Genomic DNA, 16,465 nt, shown 5'->3' with positions numbered 1-16,465 from the left:
GGGGTGTGGGGTGGCGGGGGGCGGGAAGCGGGAAGCCGGGAGCGGGGAGGACAGGCTGCCAGAGAGGGCTGGGAAATAGTTGGGGATAGAGAAAAGGGCTTAACCCTTGAGTGTGTGTTTTAAGGAAAGGGGCAGTCTTTTTAGGGCTTGCATTTTACCTCCTTACATCAGGAAAATGCTATAATATGAAGGACTGCGCTTTTATTTTAAAGGATAATTTGTTCTAAATACATACATTATCAGTATGATGATGTGATAGATAAATAAAATGGGTGTGTTCCAAACCATTCATGATAGACTTTTATTTCGCAGTACCCTGTATGTTATACTGCAACACTGACCTTCTGATGAATCCAGTTCATGCAACGGTGCTGACATCCCTGATGGGTGTACGAAGAAAAAAGACAGTTGTTTTATCTCGTCTAGATGGTAAGAAGGTACGTAGTCTCCATGCTGTCACCTGATCCAAGACTAGTTTAGCCGGCAGCACAAAGCAGATCTGTAGTACGTGGTTACCTGGAGTTTTTGTCTCTATAAACTATATTGTATCACAGTGAAGGATTTGTACAATCTAATGAGAAAGCAGTGAGTGTACCAGAGCAAGCCCGGCTTTCATGGAAGTATTAGCCCTGGGCAGGTTTTTAAAAGGGCCTCTGGAGTGTAGTCATAAAAAGAGGGATGAATTTCAAAGGTAACTCAACACAACAAATAGCTGAGCAGGAACAACTTCATGTAACTGCCAAGCAGAATATGGCTGACGCTCAAAAATTAAAAAAAAAAAAAAAGCAGAAACATGATAAGAATAAAAAGGATGTTCATTTTCAAGCAGAAGATAAGATATAGATTAAAGTTCATTCTCAGAATAGTGCAGAGAAAGATTTTACAGCTACGCTAACCCCAAACCAGAAGGTTCTTTACTGAGTTATTTAAGTAATAGGGTAAACTGAACCACAGTGCTTACTGTACGCAATGTGTGCTGCTGTGAGGTGTAATCCTGGCACATGTACACTGCTGGGGATTCTGGCAGCCTTTATTCTGGAGATGTGGTAGAATTCAATTTTCATATTCTTTACATGGATTTTATCTACATGGATGTTAAAATTATTCATTCCTTTATGTTCTTTACTTCAGTCATTCAGTTTTCAGCTCTCCCTCAAGAAGAGGAAATAACCACAAAAAGGCAGTAATCATGTGACCTCATATACAAATTATGTTAACTTTCTTTCTTTTTTTCATCACATACATATAATTTCTACCCATGCATGTCTTGGCCTAAAGATGGTTATTGGTTAATACACTGGAGAAGGAGAGTTTGGGAAGGGAGAGGTGCTGGACAACAGGGGTCAGCTCAGGGAAAGGACTCCCCACTTTCTGATCAGCATGGCACACCCTTGTAAAAATAACTGGAGAAGCAGCAAACTAATGGTTTCACAACGCTTGTATCACCAGCAAAACAAGGCAGGGAAAAAGGACTGGGGACAATATTACTTAGGAAGGGATAGGCAAAGTTGTACACCATTTTTAAGCCAAGGAAAGAAACTATATTACATTTCTTACAGATCTGGCAATGCAGCAGTCTGCAAGTATACATTTAGCCTTCAGAAGTGATCTAGGATACTCCTAAAGTGTATAGTGTGAGTATATTGAGTCCATTATTCAAAATAAGAATGAATATGAATGATCTTTAGCTGCTAGGAAGCTGGTGCTGCAATTATAACATAATGGAAGCATTGCAGGTTCACATACTGAGTCTCAGTTTCCTTCATGTCCTTGGGCAAATCAGTTGATCCTGGCAGGTCTCTTTCTTCTCCTGTAATACAAATCTGTTGGTAATATTTCCCTTTGCCCATTCTTTGTCCAAGCAGACAATAAACTCTTCCGAATAAGAACAGCCTCTTGCACAAAAATGCTATAGTATATAATGATTTCTGAGTTTTTTCAGACTGTAAATTCTTAGTTTACTAAGGAGAAGTATCCAGGTTTGAAAGACTTGGTGACATTTTCTGAAATATTATCTATGGGGATACACCAGAATTCACCAGAAGTTCATTAGTCACCTTTTCAGGCTATGAAGATGTATTTGATTAGTTGTATGTGGAAAGGAACAGCAGACTTTTCCAGTGCCCCTCTTGTCTTGTTCCTTTCATATTTTTCTCCCACTCTTAGCTTCACTTCTTTTTCCATGTTGCCTCTTATAGCTTGAATAACTTCCCATCTGCTGCATGCCAAATCTCCTTTAGATCCTTCCTTAAAACCTACTTCCTTCACACAGCCTACTTATGCTGATATTTTCACCAAGACATCTCCATTCATTCCCCATCTGAACTTTTGTCCCATAAATCATATTTGTCTTGCTTAGATTGTCAGCGCTAAACATAAAGCATGTCCCGGACATTCTAGCAGTCATTCCTAGTCTGCTGCCACATGAATGATAGCGGGGTCTTGTATCAATTTCTGTACATTTCCCAGCAGGACAGAGCAGAAAAAATAATTCAAAGAACTTCACAACAGTCCTCAAGGATTGTCTGTATTACACAGCTGGGAACAAACATTTCTTGCTCCTGTGAACTACAACTCACAACATTATTAGTTAACCAAAGGTTAAATGTAAGTAACAAATGTTTGTTCCTATTACACCCCACAGTTCCTTACAGATATACAAACATCTCAGTAGATATTGAAACATGCCTTTCTTCTTGGTTCTGGAAGTGAATGTTTCAAATGACACAGTAACTGAACCTGAATAGAAAGAATAATTATTAGTCCTTACCAGTCAATAACAAATAAGAATTGCTTAAAATTTGATGAGAAAGATCTGTGAACAGTTTTGAAAATGAATTTTGTCAGGTCATATTTAGTCAACAGCCCTCTATTTCAATTGTGGAGATTAATGTTTTTTCCATGAAACTAATGCCAAAACTTTGACTCACTGGAAATAAAACATTAGTTTAAAGAGCTACTCATTATCATTTGTTTTACAGTAAAAAATAAATTTCATGAATTAAGATATAAACCATTTTGTCACATAACAGTATGTTGGAGAAGACATGGAAGGTGACCTGTGTACACATAGTTCATCCATCGTTGCCAAGTTCCCAACTACTGTAACACTTGCACAGTTTACATGGAAAGAGAGAAGTTTCACTTGCTCAGACTTGACTTAGGTTAGCTTTCCTCTGTAAAACAGAAATTATAATGCATACCTTACAGGAGTATGGTGATGACTTGACTGTCATTTTCATTATCTGTACTGTGCAGAACCCTCTTCTGTATGTTAACACCCGCTGGCCTAATATCAGCCCTGGCCTGGATGCACACACTCAGTGAGATCTTCTGGGACATCACACCTTTATGCATGTGAATAGAGATTTCTCATATGCATAGAAGTTTTCAGAAAAAATCCTGACATAGGTCAAAGAGATTGTACAGGTTGTAGAGAAATGAGCATTTCTTGGAAGTACATCTGCACCTTTAGCACATATTGCTGCTTATGTGAAGTATACTAACAATAGACCCCAAGGTCACCTTCTCGCCTGCAAAGACTTTATTCCCACAAGAAAGCAGCAAAAGTTGGGAGGTTCCAAGCACTTCTGCGAAATGATAAATGGAAATGGATAGTCCCCAGCATCTTGCAGGATAAATTCATGTTTGTTTGAAATCAAAATAAAAATCTTACTTTAACACTGAAAACCCATATTAAGAAAAATAAAAGATAGGAATGATTTTTTTTTAATATATAATGTTATTAACTGTCAGTGCTGGAGTATCAAAAAATCATACCAGGAATCCTTGCAGTTTTCCAAATCCTTAACCTCAACTTCTGTATTTCCCAGAAAATGCCATGGACAGCAGTTGTTATTCTGTCATACATTCGATAGGGTATATCTCTTTTTATACTGCATTTAAGGTTTTATTCTCTTTTTTTGCTTTGTGACACACTTTTTGTCAATTTTGCTCTTAGACCAGATTATTTTTTCAAGTGTTTTTTCTCTACAAAATATTTAGACTCATTCCTAACCTACTGAGACCTGGAACTGGTGTTCTTGGCTTTAGGGATGCTCTAAAATGACAAAACTGGGAAAACACTGGCAGATAGTGCCTTTGCAAGTGGGGACAGATGTTTCACAAAGACTGGGAAGCTAAGGAATCTGCAGAATTCCTAAATTCCAGTGGGTTTAATGCTCCTTGCTGTCTCTAAAATACCAGTGCTTTGATGTGTGTCCCATTTCCTGGATTCACTAGCACTGTGAATTTGGGGATCTTTGCAGACCATTTACGTTTTCACTTCTGAAATATTTAGAAATACTGAATTTTCTGAAGAAACTACCAGTGAAAATGTTGTTAAAGGTAATTCAGAGCACATGTAAATAATCTGAAATGTATTTTCTCTGTAAAAGCCGATTTCTCCAAAGTTCCTAATGCTGGTCATGATTTTGGTTCTACAATATGAAATACTTTGAAAAGGTTGTGATATTTCAGAGGGCAGATGAGTAGTTTCAGAAAACAGTACATCCTCCTTTTAGAAAACAATATATCTTCAGTGTGACCCCACTTGACTACTTAAAAATGGAAGTATTTGAGTTCCTAGTTACCATGGATAAATTGGGCATACATAAAACTACTGTGGATTCTTATGCTGACTGCCTCTTGTTCCATGTCCAAAAGTGCTCAGTTTGCAAGTAGGAACCTCATCTTTCTCTATTGCTAGCTTTCCAAGATCATTTGGATCTTAATATTTACAAGAGAGAATTTTCATCCTTTTCATGTTACTGCAGATGATAATTGTTCAGGTTTGAGAGCTCATCTGTGAGAGCTCACCACCTTCATTTCAATCTCTCCAGTTCTAATTCAGGAATGCACTTCAGCAAATCCATCATTTCTAAGCAGTGTGTAGACTACAGACATATCCAACAGTTTTCTGAATGGGAATGTTTTCTTGTACATCACACAGCTGGAACCTGCTAAATACTTACTGTCATGCAGCACAATAAAGAATTATGTCCAATCTTCCCAGGGTTAACTGTTCTAGGAATTAAAAAAAAAAAAAAAAAGCCACAACCTAACAAAAACAAAGTAAATACATTGTTTAGAAATAAAGTTGTTAGATACAGCTGAAGGAACAAATTCCTTGAACAAGCAATGCCATTTTTTGAAAGTCAGACTGGACTTGAACAGCTGAGTAAAAACCAGTAGTTACCTGAATGCAGACATAACAAAACTGGGAGCTAAGAATGTATTTTAAAGAGACTGCCTCAAGGACATGGTAAAATTTTGTTAAATTACATTTGATGTTTTAATAGCCTGAGTGGTAGTGACTGACACTGTTGTTAGGAAACTGGCACTGCTGGACACAGTGCACAGTTAAATCCTATCTGTGCTGCGTGTGAGAGAGAGATCTAGTGCCTGGCCCATAGAGAGGATGGTTACAATCAAGGAAGATACTGTTTACATTTCAGAAGCCTGCATATTTTTACAAAAATAACCATCATTATTGTCATCTGATGCCAGTTCCAGAACATACGCAGTGATTCACCTCCTGATTACAGCAAAGATTTTTAGGGTCCATGCTTCCATCCCCTGAAAGAGTGCCAATACTCAGACTTCAGGAAAGTCAAAGTATTGTGTGTCCAGGGAGTATTGTACTGAGGATATTGTTCATTTCTTGATTCAATAAAATCTCCTTTGTTGAAGCTATTCAACATTGCCACAAGATTTCCAGTCTACTAGTAAAGTTCAGAGCTATTATCCCAGCAGTCAGTTCTGACTTGCTACATGACATAGAAAATATTTCTTGTAACTGATTAGAAATAGATTGTTTTTATAATGATCTGTTTCTGTACACATGCCCTTCTCCAATATCCCTTCCCTATTCCCAGGACAGAGACACCAACTCAGTAGTCACAGACTACTATATTACATCAGAGACCCTCATTAAATCACTGTAGACACAATTATCTTTTGTATCCATCAAACCATGAAAGGTTACCTGAGTTACTAAAAAATTCCAGGCGTGTCTTCCTAATAAACAACAGTATAGTGATTAATTGCTAAAAGAATCTGGTGCTTTAGGAATAGCTTTTACTTGGAAAGTTTAACATACTCATTCACCAGACAACTGAACTCTCCACTTCTCACTTTCTCAGGTCACCTGCAAGTACTAAAGATTTATGTGAGCAAGAAATATTGTTACTTTTTAACATGGTGGTGTTTTTTTAAGCAACATATTTCAGATAGAGATTTAGCCCCACGATGCATACAAAGAAAGAGACTTTGCCTTGAGCGGATTTGGTATGAACTGGGTCACAAAGGCAATTAAAAGTCGTAAACCAGATGTATTATGTCTGTTCTATCCTTCTAGTTTGTGTCAACGGATGAAATCGTAGCATGGTACGCCCTGGTTCATTTTGTCGAAATGCTAGAAATTATGTAAACAAAAAAGCAGATCTCATTTTTTTTAGTATTGTGAAAGATAGTAATTTTATTCAATTTTATTCAGCTTAAAGCAACGTAAATTCAAAGCTGAAAGTCCATGTGCATTTTTAAAGATTCTAATTCTATAAAATGCATTCCATAGTCTGAATTTGCTTTAATTGTGATTAGTTTGTTTTCTTCTATATCCCAGAGTACCTATACATAGGATGAAACATATGTAAATAAGTCACACCATTAACAGTGTGTTTTCATTCACCTGTGGAGTCCTTCGTAAGAGTTACCAGCTCATTTAAACCACACACTTTAACTTTCACATGACTGAGCTGGGCTTCCAATATGCTTTCTGCTTCCATGGAAGATCAGTTTAAACACAGTGAGATAAGTAAATCATGTATGTGGTTGCTCCGTACAGAGTTACTCAAGTTAATTATATTTCTGTTGTTTTTGGCTAATAACTAATGCTACAATATTTACTTTAATAAGCTGAAGTAAGCTCTGTGCCTCTTTAAAATCACATCCTGTAGAGTGCAAAAACTGTAAACACTGCAGAATGAGGATTCCACTTGAAAATAGATTCATTACTTATTTGCTAAACTTCCTGCAAAGGGGGGATGATTTGCTATTCTTTGTAAGGTATCTTTATAGGTAACTGCTGGGAAAACTGTTGCAATAACTTGGTGGCACTGAGCAGCTGGTGCTGTGGCATCATTCCTAAATAAATGTCATCTTCAAGACCCCACAATTGAGGGAGAGTAAAAGTCTCTTTGTCCTCTTTGCTACCTAATAGAGTGGAGATCAATACCTAGTAAGTTCATAAAACTAACTAGTTTACATCTCCCCTTCTCTGCTATAGTCCCAAAGAGCCACTGTATCTGGCTGCCCAGGACATCTCCAGAAATGTAGGATGCTGTGGCATAGAGGCATTACCCTCATTCCTTCAGGTTTCCTATATTCCCTGTGACATCAGTCCCTGACGCAGAGCTAATCAAAATGGATAGAGATTTCAATGACTGCACCTCAAAAAGTTCACCTTCATTAACCATCCGGTTCCTTCTTCAACTTGCATTGCTTGGGTCATATTTGTGCTCTCATCTTCACCTGTGGGACTTTCAGACTCATGCCTGATACTATTATCTGCATTTTGTGGCAGGGGGAAATGCCATATGTTGTCCCTAAATAGCTTACTTTCCATAGCCAGACAGAAATGTGCCTGTAATTTGCTTTATACTGCCAATACTTTTTGTGAGAGGAAATTGTTGGGGCACTGGAAGTTATTTATTTTCCACTATATTTTATTAGGTTATTTCCTGTTTTTCTTCCTGTTCCTTTGCTCTGTCTAATTTGGCAGATTGATTTTCTCCTTGCACTTTCCTTCCTTTTAGTTTGTTCTCCCAGTCATACTCACCATCTACTTGTCCAAATCTTCTGGACATCAGTTGAATCTTAGAAAGTAGAGCTGGCCAAGTATTTCAACATTTAAAATGTAACTAAAGCTTTTCAGCTAATTTAAACCTCCAGGCTTGCCATTAGAGTTACATCCAAATCTAGAAAACAGACATTTCCTCTGTGGGGTTTTTTTTTTGCATATTTATTTTTCCTTTTAATTTATTTCCCCCAAACTTATGCTAGCCCCTACTTTATCTTGTTCTTGATGCCACTAGAGTCAGACTGGCCCAATTCTTCTACTTTCTATTTTAGGTGTTAGCATGTTCTCAAAGACCCAGGCACCTCAGTAGTTTTTCAACATTTAGACTGGGACAAGTAGAAGGCAAAAGAACGGGGGAATAACACAACATTCCTGGTAGCACCTGATGAGTGTTGGGAAAAATGTGACACTTGTTTTGGGTTATGTGAGCTTATCTGGCCTAAGATCCTTATTGCCTAACACATTCACCTTCCTTCTCTTTTAATCTCAGTAAAGTATAATTATATTAAAAACATGTAATTACAGGTGCGTACAATATTCAGCTTTGACCTCCAGCTCCAACTCTGTTCTGCAATGTATATTTTATTGTTATGTTAGGAAGTGAAAATTGATCATTGCATGATAAAAACTAACCATATTTCTCTGAAGGTGAATTTTCCAATCTACCAGCTCACAAATTTCTAGTGAAACGCTCTATGCTTCAGGAAACGAGTCCCCCTGAAGTTATGTGCCCCTCTAGACTGAGATAAATTGAACAATATTAGATGCATCTATACCTCAAGAAAAGAGATCATTAAGTTCAACTCACAGAGAAATAGCCCCAAGGGATCTTGGGCTTATTCAGGCTAGCCAAAGGCCATAGCCAGCACAGCAAAAATTCCAAAATTTGACATATTTAAGCTATTCATTTGAATTGCCAAATAGTCTTTAGACATATTGTTACAGAGCCCTGAAGTGGAATTGCTCAGCGGTTAATTTTACTCATCAGCTGCATCAACACATGTTCAAGGAAGGAAGGAATGTTGTGCTATTCCTGCAGCATTTTATGATTTCAGAAAAAACAACTGGATATGCATTTATTTTTAACAAAGGCATTACTTTTGCCATAGCTCTTCAAAATAAACAAAACTATTACAGCACATCATTGATTCACTTCAATATCACATAAAACAATTGAAGAAGAGAGTTCCCAAAATGTTATCATTACAAAACCCAAATGAGGAAAACTCATTTATTTTAATTGCGTATTTAGTAGTAACTGTGCACAAGCCGTCAAAACTGGAGAGGGAAACTCCTAACATTGCTTTCCTAATCAGTTTCTAAAATGTTATCTAAGTTTCAGCATTTGTTAACTAAGCACAAACTTGATATCATTGAGGGGAAGCAATACACTCCAAAGAGATTACAGAGACAAGAATATGCTGATACGAAAGGCAGTGAAAAAATATTTTTTATGCCAAGAAAGAAAAAAACTTGGGGTATGACCTGGAAATTTGAACACTCGAAGAACAAGGGTTCAGCATTTTTTATTTTTTATTTTTGGCACACTCTGTTCACTCCAATTTACTGCTCATGCGTTTGGATTCAGATTCAACTGTCTCCTGTATCCAAGGATAATGACCTACCACTGCAGTGATTTAGTAAACCTCAACTCTGTGCAGCCACTCAATCAGTGATGGGCTAATCCCTTAATGGCCATTTGTGTCTTTCCAATGCATCCTAAGGAGTTCTGCAACACTCCTATTCTGCTGCACAGAATTATGTGCACTTCTTCCACCCTTGTTATCTTATCAGGTAGCTAATTCCCACAAATGATCATGCAGTTTCAAGTTTAAGATGAAATTGCAATTGAATCATAAATTTGTCACTCTTCAGACAGCTGCTAAGTCAGTAAAATCTTGATCAAGTGGGGATTAGTCACTGGATTGAACAATTAAGGCCTGTGAGTGCATCTGGCCCTCTGTCAGAGACATGTTTATTGATAAAAAAAATAGTTTATGTAGAGGTTTAAAATGTTAATAATTCTTAAGTGGGGCATAATCCTTTATCTAGTATATTGTGACACATAGCTAACTATCCCACTAACGTCGTTCTGCTCAATTGACTATTTAAACAGAATTAATCTTTTGAAATAATGATGATTGTGAGCCTTTATAAATTACCAGAGCAGAGTGCAGTGAAAGATGTCATTTACAAAAATTGTTTGCTTCTGTGGCTTTTTTTTTAATCTGTAAACAGACTTTCAGATCATCACCTAGTTATATTTTTATTTAAATGTTCATATACGTTAAGCAATATATTTCCTACACAAGAAAAATATGTTTCCTGAAGAGAACTGACATATACGCACATCTCTGAGCCCTATTTTGAAAAAAATTAAGGCACAATGGAATACTGGAATGCTATTTTGCACTTCTCCTTACATAATGGAAACAAATAAAGGAGATAAGCACTTCCCTCAAGTAAGTGACCCCTACCCAAAGTTTTCTTTAGTAGAGATTTTTCCCATTGTATCACATATCCATGTTTTACCATGATCTGGTTTTGTTAATTTTCTGTAGGAAACAGTACATCTCTGAAATGTGAAGTGTTACTGTTCCACGGCTGTAAATTTTACACCTTTCATATTTTGAACATTGAGATAATGTCTTAACTACGGGTATAGATGTATTGAGATTCTGGCTACTTCTATAGTTCTTCAGTTACATAGTTTTCATTGTCTTGACAAGCAGCTGTGAAGAACTCAGCACAGACTAGAAGCCTCATTTCAGGCATACCAACAGCAGCAATTTTTGTTAATCTTTGTTCTGACTGAGACTTCAACTAGTAAATTAAAACTAAGTGATTTAAGGTATAATTCACTAATGATACCATGAGTGTGTACGGTCTTGTTACCTGACAGATTCAGTGCTCGCCAGTTCTGTAGTAGGTGATCGTTGACCAAGGTCTTCCAGTGCCACCAGTATCAGTTTTTCTGATTTATCTGGTGCGATGAAAAAAACAGCATTCCTGTCTCTGTAGATAAAAATGCCATTTGCTTGCCTGATGGAAATCTCCATGTTGTACTTGGTTGTTATGAAAATGATTCACTGGAATTACACCAGACAAAGGAGAAAATTGAACTTGCATTTTCTGCAGCCCAAACGGTCTCATTCTATAGAGCTGAGTACAAGACTTCTTTTTTAAGCAGTTCTGTACCCTTCAATCCCTTTGCTTTTCTCATAAGATACTGAAACAAAGCATTGTTTGGGGTTTGAGAAAAACATTTTGTTCAACTTGACGTAACAGTTTTCAACATTTTGTTCCACAAAGACCCAAAAGATTAAATGTAAGTTTGGCCCAATTAAATCAAAATTTAGGACAGATAACCTGAATTTGGCCACCCATCTGAAAAATAAATTCATTCATTAACTTAGAAATGTGCTTTATACTACAATGTTTCAGAGTTCAAAGCCACATCAATATAGTAACAATGCATTAACTCCACACAAGAAACTGAGATGAATTAATGTTATGGAGGAAAATAGTATCTCCTTATAATAACATATCAGTGATATTTTTCCTTGCACAGTTACATTGAGCAGCACCAAATGCAATATCATATGCAATAAACAATCACCATAATGTTTAGCTATGTTAAGTGTTCACAGAGCTCAGGTGGAAATAAAGGTATATATAATTTCGGCAGTGCATAATTACATCTCTAAAACACTCTTTATCCACCACTTGTTGCTGACTCCAGGACTGGTGCAGACTCTAAGTAAATTGTGGAAATGAAACCAAGTATGGTTGAGAAAGTTCTCAAGGAACAGTTTAGTCAGGAAGGTACTCTTACCTGCAGTATAAATATTGGCTGGATTTAGCGCTGGGATATGGTGGAAAATTTCAAGTCTGAATTAACTGTCGTCTGTTTTTTGAGCAGAAAAGCTCAAGAGAGTCCCAGTCATTTCACAGACATAATATTTCTGCAGCCCATCTCTCACAAGGAGGCCTCAAACTCTGATTTCAATGGCTCACTCATGCAAGACAAAATTATGCTCTCAAAGATACCTTTTGCAGAACCCCTGAAGTGCTTAATTCACACCTGACTACAGGCTACAGCACACAGGAGGGGAAGTTTTAGTCGCTGTTTAGTCAAAGGTAACAACTGCCACGGGCAACAGTGTGCAGAGGTGGCCGAGTCCCTCAGGACTGCGCCTCGTCCAGACTTTGCTCAGTGCAACATTAGCACTGATGGTTGCCCGGGGGGTGTTTGGGGCTGGGCCACATACACCTGCTGAAGCTGGAATGTTTAAATTCTCTATGGCAAATTCTCCCTCAGTATCACACCCTATGCTCTTTGTCAAATCACGGCTGAAGGGCCTCTTGCTCAAGGAACGCAGCCCAAATTCTTCTGACAACCAGGTTGGATTAGGGCGATTCACTTCATGAATCAGACAGAACATGCCCTACACTATCCATTGCTTTTCCATGCTGCTCAGAAGCATAATTTTGTAAATACATGAAAATCCTACTCTCATGGGTCACAGTCATTTCATTTTGCCCTTGCCTGTGGCTGATTAATGCAAATTAAATTTCATGCCAGTCAGCTCAAGCAATCTGCACAGTGTACAGAAATTCAGTTTCCACTAGAAGGCAAAATTGTTTTCACCAGTTACTAATGTTTTCAGAACAGGTCAGAATTCTAAATGCACTGATATAGAAGAGAAGAATTTAAAAAATCAATCACGATAATCTTTGATTTAAAAGTACAGTTGAAAAATCCAGCTGGGTTACTTGAGATTTTTTTCTGAGTTTAGTATATGTCTGAATAAAAACATTTAAAATGTAAAACAACAACCCTGCCTTTAAAGATGGATCTCTGTAAAAAGAGCCAGGAATGTACTAAGCTATTTCCAGCAAATGGCCAAGTTAAACAATACACAATGACAAAATTCCCCCGACTAAAACAATGTTATACATTTCATGACTATTCACTACATTGCTCCTAAAGTGAGTTCATGTTTTGGGCTAGTATTTCAACTGGATCTCAAGATTAGCTCACTCCTATCTTCTAACATTAAACACTCATTCCAGGCAGAGAGGGGAAATTAAAAAAAAAAAAACAACCACATACAGCAACAAAAAACGTGCCCTAGGTTTCTCTGTCACCTGAAATTTTATTCTACTGAAATAATATACAAATCTTACCATGTTAAATGCAGAATCATGTATCAGAGGTACTGCAATCCATGTGAACTACATGATACACAGAATATAATCCAAATACATAGACCTTGCTGTAGTCTTGCTATCAATGTGACACAACATCCTCTAACTGTATACTCATGTGGAATAACCAGAATACTAAAATTGGAATAATCAGTGGCTTTTGAACCTAATCCAGCAATTTTTGGTCAGGTAGAAGTCTTACTCGTATTAACTTCAAGAACATGGGGCTTTTCTAAGTAAGAGTCTAAGACTGCAGATTCAGCAGAAGCTCACACTATTAGAAGTACATGATATTATATTACATTTATTAACAAGGGAGATTAATGTTTTAACTGGCTGGTCTCAAAATTCATAGTTAATTGTGAAATTCAGAGTCTATAGTATTTTTTGGTTCCCTATAGTACTCAGGTCCAATAAATACTCTGGTGCCATTAGAAAATACATTGCATAAGTCTCTATTAAACAAAATGTTTCAAGATGTAAACCCTTAAAAAGAGCAGTATATGTTTTGCTGAGGCCATCCCCCAGAAATTGGTTTGGGTCAATCCAATTATTTATATGATTTTGGATATCTAGCCCATACCAAACTTTTTGTAATCTAATTACATGAAACAAAAAGGCACATCAAAGGAAAAAAGGTGAACTCAGAAAAGTTCGCTTTCTTTTCTTCTTTGACATTCTTTAATGAAGAATTTTAGCTTTCTCTGAAATGCTCAAGAAAATATTTGTTCTCTAGGAAAATGTCACCTATCTACGAGGTTTTAAATGTTGTGGCTCTAAAGCAAGTATCACTCGCTAGCCGAATAACATTACCAAGGTATCAGCTGCTCCATTTTTGTCATTATGGATATGGAATATTCTCCTGTTAGCTGACTGTCTTTAATTTAGACCAAGCTCACAATAAAATGTGTGGCTGGATGATCAGTGATTGATGTGAAGGGAGCCTGAGGACTTCGGTCCAGCTTCTAGTGGCTGGATTCTCTACCTGCACAGCCACAAAGCGTGAAAGCAAAGACAGGGAGAGCAGGAAGAACAACCTGTTACCTCCCCACAGGGTTCAAGTCTAGGACTCTCCAGTTTGGATCTGAAGTACAGTGGTAAAGGCCTGAAGTGAAAAATAAATGGCTACTGCCTAGTCTCTCTGTGTTGTGTAGCTAAAATCAAGGCTTTATCACTTTGGGCAGGAATATTTCCTCATCAGTGCACTCATTCATTTTTTGCCTTTAATAGTTAATGATTTGTTAAGGAGACAATGGAAATGTCTTCAGTGCCTGATTCAGCTTTAGAAAAAAAGGGAGATTTTGAAAGACTTAACTGTTAGATCTCTGTGTGGTAGATGAGAACTAAAGGGTTAAAAAAACTAATTGTGGGCAGCCATCAAGCAGCAGAGAGTGGCAAACAGACTGCACACAAACAGGTGATAAAAGTTGATAAGAGAGATGACAAAATTAAGAAAATAAAGAACACTGTTATAAAGATTTATAGATCAGCTAAACCAGAGCAAAATAAATGATAACAAACACTGATAAAAAAGAAATGGGGCATCAGCCATATAAACACGCAGGAAACTTCAATGCTTCTGTATAGTACTATGACACTGCTTTGTTTACACCAGCATTGACCTTTTGCTCCCAAAGAAGTTTATTAACCATCTTGGTCTTTCTTTGTGTTGCTTTACTCATCAAGAGAAAGTTGTACAGGGTTGATTCTGATGAATGGCTTTTTCAGAAAGTCAAGTTATCCTTGACTAGATGCAGATGGCCTAGTAAAAAATGAATGCTGCCAGCAGACATTGTCTTTATCAGTAGTAAAAGTTCAGCAGGGACTAGACTTCCTCATCTCTGGCCAGAGAAACCCAGCCTTCTGTTTCAGCACCATATCACATATTGTCCTAATGAATTCTTGTAACACACTGCAGCCCAGATAAATATGCTTGTATTAATGTTTTTTGGCAGTCTGGGGCATGGTACAGAATTGACACAAATGTTTGGATTCTGCCTGCAGCAGACACTAGGAATTTATGCAGCTCAGAAATATTAGACTGTTGTTAGGTTGGCTGTCCTGTGTGATGACCTTCAGTTGCAAACTGCAGCTCGTCCTCCCCAGACTGGCTTCACAGAGGGGAAGCTTGTAGCAAGCCATGGCGAAGTCCAGCAGCTCAGAGCAGGGTGAGGAAGCAGCTCAGGCACTAGAGGGTTTCATTCATTCCACAACAGTACCAAAAATAATTTGAGATTTATATTTTAGACGGTCCAGTGGATGTTCACCAGGGCAATATCCACTGCAGGCAGTTCAAACCCTGATGCCAGGTGACCTTTCTTTTCTTTGATTCTCTATTAACTAATAACAGAAACATGCATCTTCACACTTCTGAGGTAACGAGCAGTGAGTGATTTACAGCACATCTCTCCAGAGCATGAAGCACCCTCCTAGGCAGCCTCAAGGACAGTAGGAGCTTGGCCTTTGAAGAATGCTTCAGGCAACCAGATTTTTAAAACACTGTAATTCTCAACAGCTACCCAGATCCACTTGGATAAATGCTGTAATTACAATAACAGCACACCACCATACTCAGGCTTCTGAACTACACTTTGAGTTGTATTACATGATCGTCTTCAGCTCTGACTGCCGCTTGCTAAGCCCTGTAACTTTCTGTTGCAAGGTAGGGAATCCCTCCAGCCACAGCAGGCGGCTGGTTGGCATTGCCCTCCCAGAAACACAGCTGTCCCAAAGCAAGCCAGCCCTCTGGGCTGAGCCGTCTGCTGGTCGGCACTGAAATAGCTCTCCTGCTCTAAATACAGGGCTTTGTTGGGCTGGAGTGCTTGCCATACAGCAGATAAAAACCTCTTTATTTGCCTTTACAATGTACCTTTACTGTGCAGCTAGAGCGATAACTTAACCTAAAAACCTCAGTGATATGGTTAAAAATGTCAGAGACCTTCCTGGGAGGAAACATTAAGCAGATGTGATTATTGTACGAGTAGAACATGTGTACGAGGACACACCATTTCCCAAGAAACTCTGGGGCAAGATTTTTTCCGGGCAGTGAGGTGACTTTTTTTTCTGTAGTTATGTTTTTCAACATTTCATTCAAATGAATGGGAGTTCTGGGGCATGACTCAGATGAGAATGAGCCATAAAAAGAAATAGCCTGAGAATAAATACAGTTGTATTTCTCTCCTGCACCTCCATACTAAAGTGTCTCAGTGCCCTGTGTTTTTTTTATAATCCCCTAGCACCAAAAGGGCTTTTTTGATGCTGGGGAAGGGCAACTAGTTTTATATTAGATTTATCTAGTCATTCAAGTCAGGATGATGAGCCAGATCTTTCTATTACTGCTCAGCCTATTTTTGCAGATTAAGATCTTGGTTCTGCCAGAGTTCATCAGAACGTAAC

Source organism: Strix uralensis, chromosome 15, assembly GCF_047716275.1.
Source record: "Strix uralensis isolate ZFMK-TIS-50842 chromosome 15, bStrUra1, whole genome shotgun sequence".
Lineage (NCBI taxonomy): Eukaryota > Metazoa > Chordata > Aves > Strigiformes > Strigidae > Strix > Strix uralensis.
Note: the sequence above shows the minus strand (reverse complement) of the source record.